Raw genomic sequence first — 15790 nt, forward strand, 5'->3', positions numbered from 1 at the left:
ACGTTTTTCCATAAGGGCTGCCCAAGGATCACAAGGTAGCTTGAGATTCTGTCCCATCAGTAATGAATGGAAAGAAGATTAACAACATCAGATAAAGAAGTTATGTCTTACCATAATGTTCCATCTGTGTTGTTGTTCTTCTTTCTTTCATCACTTCCCACCCTCCTTCCCCCGCCAAAGGCTCCCGAGGGATACTTTGGGCCCAAGTGGTGTCTTAGGGCATTTGCGCAGAAATGGCCTCTGCTTTTACTTATACAACATGGGCAAACTCGATCTGAGGTAACAGGGAGAAGGGCATTGTAGGTAGAAGCTTAGCTTGAGAGTTTTAGCCTGGCCCGAGCTTGATATTAGGCCGACTCGGTTCCGAACCCATCAGTGATGAATGAAAGAAGATCAACAACACAGGTGGAACGTTATGGTAAGACATAACTTCTTTTTTTTATTGATTAACATGAAATACAGACCAGAGTAGAAGCTCAAAGAGAAAACATCTGGTAACTCCACCTCAAACATAGCATCTGTACAGAGCATTACAGCACAGTTAAGTTTTGTGAGTTTACTAACAATACATTTCTAATGGATATAACTCAAGTACAGTGATATAGCAGTTAACAACTCTGTCATTCAGAGTTTGTTATTATGTGTTTATTTATTTATGGAACCCTTTTCATCCACATCTCAAACAACATGGAAGATCTTTCAGAATATGAGACAGATATTTCTAAGATGAGGCATTTGTAGGAGTTTACAATTGATTAGGTTTTAAAGGCCATTTATAATGACCGGGAACCAAAACAAGTAGAACCAGCAGGATAGAAACAACCAAGATTATTCAAGCAACTCCTTCTGAAATGAACAGTTCATTGACAAGAGCTGTACTTGTGATTCAAAACCAGAGAACAAAGCCAATCAGTGTTGAAAAATGGTTTAATAAATCTGTTATGTAATAATATTAAGTCTAATGAAGTCTGCCTTGATGGACAAAAGTGCTGAACAAAAGAATTACCTGAGTACATTTTCAATTGCACAGTAGCTAATATGTACATACTGGCACATATTTACATATGGAACATTGGAGAGTACAGTTTGCAGTAGCTATTTACATATTGCCAAAGATAACTTAAAATTATTCACACTATAAGCAGTAAGCAGTTAATTCATGTATGTATGTTGATATATATATGATTCTTCTGTTCTTTTCCTGTCTTGATTATTGTCTTTAGAGAGTCTGCACATTGCATCTCTTTCCTTTTGGGTTTTGCTCCCCACTCCAAACAACGTGTTAATAGACAATAAGCCAAATTGTCTGTAGGTGTATACAGTGTGTTTATGTGTGTGTGTGTGTGTGTGTGTGTGTGTGTGTGTGTGTGTGTGTGTGTGCGTGCGTGCGTGCGTGCGTGCGTGCGTGTGTGTGTGTGTGTGTGTGTGTGTGTGTGAGTGACAGAGAAAGAGACCCTTGTGTTAGACTATGTTCTCATCTAGGATTGTTTCCTTGTCTAACAGATATTGGATTAAGGGGATATGTGAAAATCAATGAATGAATTAACTATCCATGTCAGTGTGTCTTTTATTTCTTACCTCTTTTCAGTGATTTCCAATTTCTGTGGTAATCTGTCATTGTTTCTCACTTCATATATAGTAATTTCTCAGACCCACATAATTGGCTTACTAGTAACAGGTCACATAGATTCATGGATTCATAGATGCTTACTAGGCTAATGATCACAAGGGTCTTTTTAAGCCTAATCTTGAATCCTAAATCTCTGACAAGTTCTGGCACCCTTGATAAGTGTAAGCAGGGGCTTGGGAGATTAAATATTTACAAACAAGGGGCTTGGAAGATGAACCATTTACAGGCAGCCTGTGTCCATTGGAGACATAGGTGCCAAGCCAGGGATAAAGACTATATGGAGACTATAAATATACAGTTTGGCTAAGCAAGGTATTGTTAAGTGCGTGTGTGTGTGTGTGTGTGTGTGTGTGTGTGTGAGGAGAACCAGAAATACAAAATTCAACCTACTTCAAAATTGTAGCACCTCAAGGAAGGTTTGATTTCTTTAAAGGTCATTTTACTAACAGAGTAATTCAGCTTGATAGAATTTGTTAAGTTGCATTTTGCTAGATCCCACTATGACAACCTCTCACACTCCCATAAATACCAGTTATACACTGAGCCCATATTACTTTATATGATGTCCCAGCAAGCAATTGATTTAAACCCTGTCATATCAATTTCTTATACAACAGCATTTCCATGCAGCTGTGCTTATACAGAATGAACAAGTTAGTAGCCATTTATTATTTATTTTTATTTATTTTACATTTGTTTACCAGTAAAGTCCGACTGAGATAAGACCCATTTTCAATGGAGGCCCAGGAAAAAAAGCTCCATATACATAGATTATACAAAAACTTGTACAAGAAATTATACAAAAAAATATACAAGACATATAGTACACCAGAAATTACATTCTATGCTATTATAGCTGACATTTGTATTTTACAGTCACCTGATATAATTCCTTATTGTAGTGTAGACATTGTAGTTTCTCAAAGTAAGCTGAGTAAGGGTTTATAGGGGGGAAATTGGATAGAAAAAGATGAGGTTAGAGATTATCTAGACATGAGAGAGACCATAGATTATGAGGTGGTCAGGGAATGAGAGAGACCATAGATTATGAGGTGGTCAGGGAATGAGAGAGACCATAGATTATGAGGTGGTCAGGGAATGAGAGAGAGCATAGATTATGAGGTGGTCAGGGAATGAGAGAGAGCATAGTTTATGAGGTGGTCAGGGAATGAGAGAGAGCATAGATTATGAGGTGGTCAGGGAATGAGAGAGACCATAGATTATGAGGTGGTCAGGGAATGAGAGAGACCATAGATTATGAGGTGGTCAGGGAATGAGAGAGAGCATAGATTATGAGGTGGTCAGGGAATGAGAGAGAGCATAGATTATGAGGTGGTCAGGGAAGAAGAAAAAGTATGACCGTAACCTATTAAAACTAGTTAGCCTGGAGTAGTACAGGAACAAAGCCAGGTGTCATTAAAATAATTTATACGAATATTTTTGAATTGTTTGGTATTTGTGGTGGTTCTGATGCTCTGAGGTAGTGAATTCCACCTTGTTGCTACATGATGAGAAAATAGGGAGTCCCCTGCTGTATTAGTGGATTTGGACATGTGTAGTAGAGATTTATTTGTTGACCGAAGACTTTGATTTGTGGTATGGGGCTGGAGAATATTTAGAAGGCTGGGGATTTTTTCAGGTTGATATACTAGCTTATGTTCTAAGGTTAATTGGTTATAGGATAGAAGTTGTGGGAGTTCTAACCAGGTGAGATTTTTAAGGAGTAACAGTGGTGGTTATGATGTGCGTAGTCAATTGCAAACTGAACTATTTTATTGTAGCATGTTCTTTGTAAGGTTGATGATAATTGGGGAAGCATACAGAAGTGTTGATTGAAGATGGGTTCTAGCAATGGCTAGAGGTGTTAGTTAGATAATTTTCATTTCTGTAAAGAGTATTCATTTTTTTGTGAACTTTCTTAATTGTTTGTGTTATATATAGGTCAGACTGTTATTTATTATTACACCTAGTAGTTTTGTTTGTGAATCAGCATTAATTTTAGTATTATTCCTAGCTGTAATGTAGAAGGTGCTGTGGGGGGGGGGGGGGTCTTGTGGGCTGGGAGATCGTGAGTTTTGCTATACTGGGGTTGAGTATGAGCTGATGGTTAAGAGAGCCATAGCTCGGTATCTGAAAATGATTTTTCGGTTATATCATGGAGGTGTTGCAGGTTATTAGTGGCACATGTAAATGTTGTGTCATCTGCATATTAAATAGTTCAAGCCAGTGAGGTAGCACTATGGAGGTTGGTTGTAAAAACAGAGAAGAGTAGCGGCCCAATAACTGAGCCTGGAGGTACTCCTAGTACCAGTACTAGTACTATTGTTACCTACTATTTACCTGTTGTAGAACAAAAGCACTCATTTTGCAGTAGCCAAATGTCATCTTCTCACAGGCAGTCATTTTCTGCTTCTTTGGTGCCGGTGACTGAGCTAACATATATGAATCCCATTGATTTCATATCTCCCGTTGGCACTCTTTAGTTACATGTTGTCACAGAATACATAATAGAGCAAGGCCTTCAGTTCTTGAAAGATAATCTGTAATAATAAAAAAGTCTTTGTGCAGTTCAGTACATTTTCCCCAATAACATGTTTGTTTATATTTTGGAGTAAAGAAAATCAGAAGTAGCAGAGGCTGGCAAACATACATATGCTTATGAATGCATAGAAAATGAATGCACACATTTCCTGAGGATACTGTAACAGGAAAACCAGCTGAGTCGTACTGTACTTTGTGGTATCTGCTTTGAATTTTCCTTAATGAATGTTGTAGTTTTATAGACTGGTAAATGGTACTGTTTTTGGTTTTTGTGTAGAGTGCTTGTAAAAACACATTAAAGTATCAGGCACAGCGTTTCGGACATAAACAGCTAACATGCACAGTAATAAAACAGCCTCAGCCTGTACTGAGGTCAATTACTAGTAAAAGTGTAAATAAAACGGATATAGTGGCACAGTTAAGAAACTGCATTCATTTCTTCATGCCTTGCTATGGATGCAAGATAATGAAAGATCGAAGAACTGCATAGCATGTAATAATAATGCATGCTGTGATGTAATAATTACCCATGCCTCAGGTCTCTTAAACTGTCCATATGTAACCTCGTAGTTATGGAGTAATAAACTTCAGGTAGTGTTACGATACAAGTGAAGAGGATGAGAGCAGAAACTTGCACTTTGCTGGACACCAAGCCCATTTCAAAAAGACTACATTTGAAACTTTAATGATGTACCTACAAAAAAGCTGCTCTACACAAATACTCTGCTATACCTATACAGATACTAGTTTGATATCCTGCCATAATGATGAACTCTGTAATCGGGGTGGTTATGACTGAATATAAAATATTTTTTTCTTTCCTGTATAAAGTCACAATGACACTGGATCATGTTTTCTCCTTAGGTCACAGTGACTGCTGTTGAAATTGGCTTCACACTATGTATTAGTGAGTTTGTGTTTTGATGATGTAGCCCCAATTCAGAAGGTTCATACCTCATGAATTGTTGTAACCCTTTGTCCTTCTGTATGCAGAATACAGTACCACTGTTAAGCTGAATGGTTTCAGCATTAAGATTCAGTATCTGAATTACATTCATTGGTAATAGATTTTGGTATACATCTACCTTGCAACATGGATTATTCTTGTTTTGTAGAATGATAGTGGGAAAAGATCATTCATTCTGAGTTGCTAGTACTGGTAAGTGTTCCTCTCTAGTTTGAATCTTGATGTGGTTTGTTATTTCTGTTATATATAAACTCTCCCCTTGGTTATTTATGTAATGGGCACATTGTCATTTCTTCAAAATGTGTGGTTAGCCCTGACCACTTCTCACTATGTCTTGATGGTTTCTAACCACCGCCATTTCAGCAACCAAATGCCTCACCTTCCAGCAGAGCTAGAATTTGGGGTGCTAAATACCTTTGTGTTAGTTAAATTAAATAAACTCATTATTTGTTAATTAACTGTCAAGAAGTATGTTGATAGAGTCTTTAAACTATTTATTTATCACACCTGGCCCATTGCCCTAGAAAGCCCGCCCCTAAATACTCCAGAAAATAATGCACCCAACACTAGGAGAATCTGTCATCAGTGTTAAAGATTTCACTGTTGCAGGACATTGCAAATACCAGCATGGAGGATCTTCTGATCCTGTACCTTGTTTATGCTGTTTATTCCTATTCTGTGTTCCTGCCTCTTGTTGATTCCTTATCTTTGCCTTTCAAGATTGCTAAATTTCTGCAAAACCTAACAAAGCATAAAGTGTTTTAACAGAATCAGATCTGTATTTCTCCAGGAGTAGATGTGTATTATTTCACAAAATAAAATTCTGCATTCTAAACTTTTGAACTGAAAAGCTTTAACTGTAGATCACCATGTGTCAATACTGCAGTTTTCTTTGATGGAGGATGACCACATACTCTTGATGACAGGGTGATTCCCGGAAAATCCCTGGTACTTGCCAGAACACTATTGGCTTTTGTTGATAGCATATAGCATAGTAAATCCTGTAAACAATACACCCCATGGATGTAATCCCATATCTGCTCATCCCTGAAGATTTGCAGGATCTTTGACCTCCCCATGCTCAGGTTTCTCATATCCTAACTCAATATGAAGCACCTTTCGGTTAGCGTATGAACTACTTCATTCACCTAGCAGTTTGCTTTTTCCAAAGCGTATTCAGTTTCTTGCTCCTTCATCTCTGGTTGACATGCAGACTATATCATAGCTGGTATGGGCATGTCTGTGCTTTTTGCATTTGTGGCAGAATCTTCACAAGTCCATGTGTGACAAAAGCAAAGCCATGTACTCCATTGTGTACATTTATGGTTACTTTAAAAAGTGAACTCATGTTACAATCAGATCCATAAAGAACATTCCATACTTTGTAAAACTGTGCAAACTTTGCTGTTAGGTTAACGTTCACCAGGATAACCAAACTGAAACCTCATATTATTAAGACTGAGCATTTTTGTATGCACACATTAAAGTTCAACCAGGCTTCTTCAGAATCTGGAAGCCTAGTAAATCAGAAGACTTTCTTCACACAGTCGCGTTCTTTTTTGGTTCTTACTCCACATGCTGTGCTGGTGGTATGAGCAAGTTGCTCTTTAAATGCTAAAAGCAATTACTTTCCGAACATTTTGCTGAGCTAATTATATTTTTGAAATCAAGCCTACCATAATGCAGTAAAGTCTTTTGTGCCACAGTCCTAAGTACTAACACAAATTATAGTGCTGTCACTTAGCTATATTTCCTACATGGTGTTTATGGCCCCAGACCAACTGTAAAAAAAATGAATGGATCAGCAAGTATGGGAAGAAATGGCATTTACTAAGGAAAAAATCCTTAGCTCTGGCACACCTCCACCTCCACCCATGCAACACTTACGACCAATTGAGTATGGTAGAACGTGAGGCTACTACAGGACTGGGGAAACTGGCACAGCTCAGCCATGCTCTGACCATAGAAGTCAGACAACTGTGCTGTCAGTTATCTGATTTTCAGAGAAAAGATGGATTACAGAAATTGAAACACTTTCACATTTAAAACATTCTATTCAAACAGCCTGCATAAAAAAACAACTAGCACCTCACACAAGCTATGTGCACAAATGTCAAATCTTGAAAAGTACTATGTACTGCATGCCTAAATCATAATGCAGAACAGTATACCACAAAGTATTGTTCCACATCAAAAACAACGTACTCCATGTGAATATCACTTTCAGCTGTGTAGTCTAGTACAACATATTTAAATGACTTTTTTTACAGTATATTTTCTACTCACCAATTGTACCCAGTTTGTGGTGGATTCTTGAAAGAGATTACAAGAAATTCAGCTCAAAAGTGAAGCTTGAAATGTAAATTTCTTGGAATTCTTTTCAAAAACATATAACAAGCTATAGTTATGATCTGTAACCGAAATGTAATGCTTTGCAATACATGGAGGGTATTAGCTGCCTGTATGTATTACTAATGAAAGAGAGGGGGGTAAAGTATAGAAGCACAAAGTGTGGAAACAGTTCATAGATTAGTACCAGGCTAACTGCTCTTGTGGGCCATTTTAAGCCTAACCAATTACCTCATGTGAGAGCCAAACCTTGCACCTTTTGTCTGTAAGGTGAACACCTTAACCATTATGCCAACCTCCCACCCTTGAAAGCTATTACCCATTTAGAGCTGCTACAGAGACATCCCAAAGCAAAGTGACATCTCATTAACTAATAGCTTTAAATGCTACGAGTCACTTCGATCTGTTATGTATCACTTTGATCCTTTTTGTGTGTGATTGGTTGTGTGAAATACGTTCTAGGTTCATGCTTATCATAAAGTTTCTCTGATGTGGTTCTTTGGCAGCTGCTATCTCTGTAGCAGTACTAGCCTTCATAATAATAAGTTTCTGGTTTATAAGCCTAACTGTAACAAATTTGCTGTCGCTAAGTTCATCAAAAAAGTGTATGACAATGACAAGCTTATCTGTCAGTTTTGGAATGTAATCAGCATGCTTCTTGTATTGCAAGTTATTAAAAAGTACCACAAGCATTGTGTTACTTTTTGCTATGAAAGCATCAGCTAGATACTCAAAAAGTTTGGCTCTACAATAGTTTTGTTTATTCTGCAAAAAGAGTTGTCATGCAAATGTAGTGTGAATTGTTTTAAACATTGTGAATTCTTGCTCTGTTTTTACCATTTAATAATGTAATAAGTATTTGTACGTCATTAATGCATCTTTCTGAAAGCAGAAATGGTATTGAAATCAAACCACAGTAATTTTAGTTTGTTATGCAGTAGTAAATAAAAATCTGGCAAAAAGTATGCATTTCTCACTAAGTTAACATTTTACTGTCTGGATCTCTGCATATGTTTTTTCTTAAATGGAAGATTTGAATTTCAATGGAATACATTGCTGCTAAAAATCTTGAATGATGATGGTGAACAAAAGTTGGATTTGTATCATCAACAACATATTTTTTAAAGTATCACATTTCCATAAAAGTTGATGTTCTGTGCAGCAGATATAGACTAAATTCTGTGTCTTGAGCCATGTGTTCCCATTTAACAGGCATTCCATGGCTTCTGAAGTAAAACTCTCAACTTCTTTGACATGTACTGATCTCCATGATTGATGTTCTTACTCAGATTTAAGAAAATTCCAATATTATATTTCTGAACTGGGTGGTTACCAGACCAAACATATGGCATCCTTCCTTATGTTAGCAAGTCATGTACTGAAGTCTCCGACTGTTTGCAATTTGGGAGGGTAGTTTGCTGAGGAAACTTGCCAAACATGAATGCATAAGTTGATTTCAAATTAGATGCACTTACAAATGGAGGGTTCTGGGCTGAAAAGTTTTGTTAAAAGTAAAAATAATAGAATGGAGACATTTGTACATTATTGCAGTTCATAGGCTACAGACTCAGTACTTAAGATGGTATGCACATCATCATATAAAATGTCTTAAGGTTTAGCAGTAAAATTGCTTTTAAGAATTGTAAAGGTGAAATACCTGTGTACTTATTAGGCAATGCGGTAAATATAAAGGTCGATTTCCAAAATGCTTTTAACCGCATGTTTGATGAAGCAAATGGATTAACTCGTAAAGTACTTTATGTTTTTAAAAACAGAACAGGAAGCAGTTTGCGTTTCACTTTATTTGTTCTTCTTTGACAACTAGATGAACCTGCTTGCAATAATTTGAGAAATCAACTGAAGATTTAAGAGGCCACACATGTAATTCATAAAACAGGTTATCAACAATGATCTACAAGTACACATTATAGAACTACAATAATCTTTTTTTTTATGTTCTTAGTTTTGCACGAAAAGGAAACAAGGCTGCTTTGTTAGTGTTGTACCCCCAGCATATCATGCAGCATTCATTTTATACACAAACTTTGAATGTCTTGGCTTCTAGTCACATTAATTGAACAGAATGTTCTTAGCTGTTTTCATACAACTGTAGATTTTTCAGGAACTAAAAAGACACATGTCTGAAAATAGATATGCAATAGCATTCATGTAGAGATGCTTGATGGATTATTAAATACTTGAAAGCTGGTTATGACTAAATGATACTACCATGAAATTGGGAATTTATATTAAAAAACCCAAACTGATTGCATCATAGAGACAAATGTCATTTCTCTTCTTCTTCTTCTTCTTCTTCTTTTGGCTGCTCCCGTTAGGGGTCGCCACAGCAGATCAACTGTTTCCATTTCTTCCTGTCCTCTGCATCTTGCTCTGTTACACCAACCGCCTGCATGTCCTCTCCCACCACATCCTTAAACCTTATCTTAGGCCTTCCTCTTTTCCTGTTATCTGGCAGCTTCATCCTTAGCATCTTTTTCCCAATATACTCTGCATCCCTCCTCAGCACATGTCCAAACCAACATAATCTCGCCTCTCTGGCTTTGTCTCCAAACCTTCCAACCTGGGCTGACCCTCTAATATACTTATTCCTAATCCTGTCCATCCTTATCACACCCAGTGCAAATCTTCACATCTTCAACTCTGCCACGTCAAGCTCTTGACTCCTGCCTTTTTGTCAATGCCACTGTCTCCAACCCGTATAACATAGCTGGTCTCACTACCCTCTTGTAGACCTTCCCTTTCACTCTTACTGGTATTCGTCTGTCACAAATCACTCCTGACACTCTTCACCCACTCCACCCTGCCCATACTCTCTTCTTCACCTCTCTTCCACACTCACCATTACTCTGAACTGTTGATCCCAAGTAGTTAAACTCATTCACCTTCGCCACCTCTACTCCCTGCATCCTCACCATTCCTCTGTCCTCCCTCTCATTCACACACATATATTCTGTCTTAGTCTTGCTGACCTTCATTCCTCTTCTCTCTAGAGCATATCTCCACCTCTCCAGGGTCTCCTCCACCTGTTCCCTACTCTCACTACAGATCACAATGTCATCTGCAAACATCATAGTCCACGGGGACTCCTGTCTGATCTCATCTGTCAACCTGTCCATCACCATTGCAAATAAGAAAGGGCTCAGAGCTGATCCTTGATGTAATCCCACCTCCACCTTAAATGCATCCATCACTCCCACTGCAGATCTCACCGCTGTCACACTACCCTCGTACATATCCTGTACCACCCTTACATACTTCTCTGACAGTTCTGACTTCCTCATACAATACCACAACTCTTCTCTAGGCACCCTGTCATATGCTTTCTCTAAATCCACAAAGACACAATGCAACTCCTTCTGACCTTCTCTGTACTTCTCCATCAACACGCTCAGAGCAAACATCGCATCTGTAGTGCTCTGATTTCATAATACTCATGGAAGTATATTGCAGTGTCACAAATGGCTGATCACAAAATGTCTGCCAAAGGTCAAAACAAAAATGTTGACGTTTGGTTTCTGCTCTGAAAGATAATGATGGTGATGATGTTTGATAAACATGATTAACACTAGATAGAAGTCCAAACCAAGAGCAGAAGCAAAGGAAATGACCAAAACAGAAGCCATTTGAATGATGCCTGTTTTCAACCACAGATGTTAGGGTCTTTGTTTCTTTCTACTATGTAATAGTCTGTCGGATAGCTCACAAAGCACAGACCGAAGTCATATATTCTTAAGAGGCACAAAACTGACTTTGTGATTAAGCATCCCTATACCTCAATCCTTTTGCAGCAAACTATGTTGGCTCCTATATGGCAAACATGTGATGGGTTTGGAAGTCCAGATTAGCATGAAGTGTGTTGCACTTTTAGTTGTAAATGCATCTTCTTTCTTCATTTTATGTTTAGAGTTCTAATTAGTTTATAAAGGCAGTTGCTAAAGCTGAGTGAGTCCAGAGGAGAGCTAACTGAATTTCTGTTCCTTTCATTCCTGGTTATAGTCATGATACTTCATTAGACAGGAATGCTATTAGCACAATTTATCAAAAGGAAAAAGTGATATTTCAGGATCACTTATTTGTTTATTTTATTTTTTATTTATTACATTTCTTAAGCGGGTAATGTCCGACAGGGCCAGGAGCCCATTTTCAGTGGTGGCCCAGGGAGAAAAGCTCCAATACAGTAAGAGGGCTTACAATAATAGCTATTATTATGATCAAAAGTAGCCAGTACAGATCCTACAATTTTATTTATTTATTTATTAGATTTGTTAACTTCCTAAAGTGAGTTCAAAACAGAATAAATGGGCATGGAATGCAGTCTACTGCCTTATTTATTCCATCTGTGCAGTGACTTGGCCAATTGCACCCTTTCCCTTCAGGACAACAATCCCTTGCACACTCTAAGGATTTACACACACATCCTTCCTTGTAAGCACCTCAGATATCCTTGCCAGTAATCAAGTGCAGGTCTACTGGGACAAGCCAGGGCTTTATCCAGCTACACCGCAGCAAAGGTGTACAGGGAAGAGCTACTTGCTAAACCCTGATTTGCAAAGAGAAGGTTCATCCTACTCAACAATAGCATTACAGCCCATATCTTTATCCAGCTTGGCATTTGGAACATTTTTCAGGCTACTAACCTCTCCCATTTTACATACAGGGCTCTTCTGTCTGAACTTCCTTTCTAGATCTCTTTTGCAGTTTGTACAACAAACATCAGTGAAAAGGGCCCAGGCCATTCCTACTAAAAAAAAAAAAAAAAACAGCATTTTCAATGACAAAAAATGCGGTTTGTTCTTTTTTTCTGTATAGTTTTGCTATATTACATCTCTGTTCTGACTGATACAAAGGTCACTAATTTTTAAATTACTTCTGTTTTAGCACAGATTTTGCTGTATTTTTCTACCTCTCTCTGGACTGTGATATTCTTTATTTCCTCACCCACTACTTTATATTCTCTAGTTGCTCTGTGCTTTCATTAGTCATTGCTTTATGGCATACACAGTAGTTTGTGCTGATTATTTTGTCACAGACAGCAAAGTGTTGCAGGTTATCTGCTATTCCTACCTGAGAATGCCATGTCAGTTTTTCCACTCAACAACAAGAGTTGGGTGTCAGGGAGAGACCAGCTTGTGGGTTTTGTAGGGGATTTACCCTCTCCTCCAACAAAGCATGCCCTTCCTGTGACAGCTCTTTGGAACTCCATCAAAGTTGTCCTGTAATGGGAAGCATGCCTCTACACACTGAGTTCCCCTCGCTAATTGTGTGAGCTGCGTACAACAAAACTGGAGCATTACTTTTGAGATCTAAGGGGTGAACACCTAGTGCTCCTACTAAGTGTCACCAGTCTGGTGAGCCAGATATGTATGCCAGCCAGTATGTACAAACTGGTAATGGCAGATCTCTCCCGTCTTCCTTCCCCCAGCTCCTACAGGTACCTGAACTCATATTGCCTTAGGCATAGTCAGAGTTTTAACCCTCTACACTACAGGTCTTCTGAAGTGAGATTGAAAAATGTGAAGGCTGAAGGTCTTTCCAAAATGTCCTATATATCTTTTTTATAGTCCTTTTCAAAGGCCAAAATAGTTTGATTTAAAAGGAGTAAATTATATACACTTCTTTTTAGCATACTTGTTTCAGGATTTAGAGATGGTAGAATGTGAAGTAATTAATTTAATTGACTTTTCTTGTATATAACTTTAATTCAGTTTGGGTATAATTCTAGAGTTGACCATGTGAGATGGGAGAAATTTTAACCTGTAGCTTAAAAAGGTCTGTTTCCATTTTTGCCATAGTATGAGTGCCTAAACTGTAAATATTAAAAGTAAAAGGTGCCTTTTCAGAAGACAGATTAGAAACATGTTTTCTTCCAAATACTGTTGGCTTAAGTTTTTTTTATTTTATTTTTTTATTTTACATTTGTTGACCGGGCTACACTGGATATATGCCCATTTTCAATGGAGGCCTGGGGAGAAAAGCTCCACATAGAGATGAATATTTACAAAGACATTGGTACATTACAAAGTTTTAGCAATCATTGCATTTCATTGGATTTAGCTTATTAATAGGAAAAATCCTAGTGCATAACGGCTATGGATATTCATACAAAATATGTACAATGACACTATTTAACTGTTAAGTCACATACACATTATTATCAGTGGAAAAGAAACAAGCTTATACAGGTAAGAGGATTAGTGTCTAGGGACAGGTTAAGCAGTTAGTCCAGGTTAACACATGGGCATAACCAGTGTGATTTAAGGTAAGGTTTTAGTTTGCTTTTAAATTGGTTACATGAGGATAGGGAGGCTAGATAAATAGGGAGGGTAGAGTGTTCCAGGTTTTACCCACTGTATTAGAGAACATTGAATCACCAGCCAAATTATTGGTTTTAGCTGTTTGTACCAGTAGTTTGTAAGATTAGCTTAGGGTTTTGAGATTATTATAGGGGGTGATTAGGTTAGTGAGTATTGTTGTATTTGTAGGTTGATACAGGATCTTATGAGCTACTATCAGTTGGTTCAATAGTATTAGATTTGGCAATTCTAACCAGCCTAGTTGATTAAGATTGTTACAATGATGGGTTCTATAGGTTGACCCAGTTGCAAATCTGGCAATATGGTTGTAGGAGGTAGTCATCTTGTTCAGACTGCTTTTACATAGTTTAGTATAGAGAAGTTAAATGCCTCGTCAGACATTTTTGCCACTAGTTAAGTAGTTAAATAGTAACTGGTGCTGAAAACAAAAGTCTTGTCTATTGATCCTGATCTTTTTCACTGCTGTACCTCTGTTCTAATAGTTCTTCACTGTGTGGGCTTATGCAGGTGATGTCTCCCATACTTAAAAAATCTCCATTTCTTTTTACAATAGTGTATTTGTTGTTGTTTGCAATTCTGTCTGAATGGTGGAGGGACAGGGTCATCATCTTTGTTTTGCTGTCATCATGGTTGTAGAGTGATGAGTTTGCCAGTTGGTTGTTTCATTCTTCCATGTGGGCAAGCCAGGAGCTGGATATCATGTGCTATTTTTGTAGTCTTTTAAGATGTCTGTCCTACTTACCACACTTGTACTTAACCACGTTTGAATTTAGATTTCTTTAACCTGGTGAAAACATCATTCAGTTTAGAATGGCTGCCGTTAAAAGAATCATGTTCATTGATGCATATGTTTAACATAGCCAGCTCTTCTTAAAGTTCTTCTGATGTGCTATTATTATATTTAATATTGTTTTGTAATAAATTAGAGCCTGTATTGTTAAATAATTCATTCAGTTCATTACACAGAAGTGTGGTTGATTTAATAACAGGAACAAATAAACCAGGAAGGCAGAAAGACAAACTAAAACCAGGTGTGTGTGGCAAAGCACACAGATGCAACCAAAAGATCTGGTAACTTTGAAACTGAATTATAAAAAGGCCTGTTTTACTGTCTTTTCAAATGCTTTCATCTGATGAAAATTTTCTAGTTTTTATCTTATAAATGTTATTTTAACTTGTATCAATAAAAGCCAGTGGATTTTACTACAATGTTTTTTTAGAACATCTTTTGGTTGCACCTGTGTTCTGTGCTACACACACCTGATTTTCATTTGATTTAATACCATTTTGGAATGTGTTATCACTGACACCTGTAGGAATATAGGCTCATAGGTAAGTGCTTGGCTAGCTTCCCTTGTGGGTGATTTTAAGCCTAATCAATTTCCCTTTCAAAGGTAAAAGCCTAATCAATTTCCCTTTCAAAGGTAAAAGCCTAATCAATTTCCCTTTCAAAGGTAAGAATCAAACCTTGTGACTGAGAGGTAAACACCTTAACCATTATACTAAACCAAGTCCTCGTAAATGCTTTGCTATTAGTCTGTATAATATTACAAGCCTAACCAATAACTAGAGGTCAGATTCAAATCTTGTACTTTCTGTCTGTGTGGCAAAAACGTTAACCATTATGCCAAACCATCCTTCAACATGGGTGGCTTTCAATCTTTGAATAAGAAAGTTGTTGTCCCATTGCAATGAGTGATATTTTCTTAATTTCTTCTCAAATTCTTTGAGAATATTTTTCTCTGTCTCTTCTGTGTTAGGTATATCATAATTCTAAGAATTAAGGTTCACTTGAACTTTGAAATCAACTTTAGGTTTAGTAAGGGTTTGACAGTTATTTCTAATAATAGCATCATTCCCTGAATCATCATTTAAAGTTTGTTGGTCTGTGTAGCACTGTCATAGTGTTCATTATATAGGCTTCCACATTCTGCACCAAATTTAGTGTAAGTGGAAATTTCAGCAGCT

The 15790-nt window shown here is 37.4% G+C and overlaps 1 protein-coding gene across 7 annotated transcripts in view; it reads left to right on the plus strand.

The window, feature by feature from the left end:
- Positions 1 to 15790, plus strand: part of MEIS1 (Meis homeobox 1) — a 575725-nt gene that overhangs the window by 524717 nt on the left and 35218 nt on the right. The window lies entirely within an intron of this gene.

This window comes from Protopterus annectens, chromosome 1.part2, assembly GCF_019279795.1.
Source record: "Protopterus annectens isolate FY-2018-M chromosome 1.part2, PAN1.0, whole genome shotgun sequence".
Taxonomy (NCBI): domain Eukaryota; kingdom Metazoa; phylum Chordata; order Ceratodontiformes; family Protopteridae; genus Protopterus; species Protopterus annectens.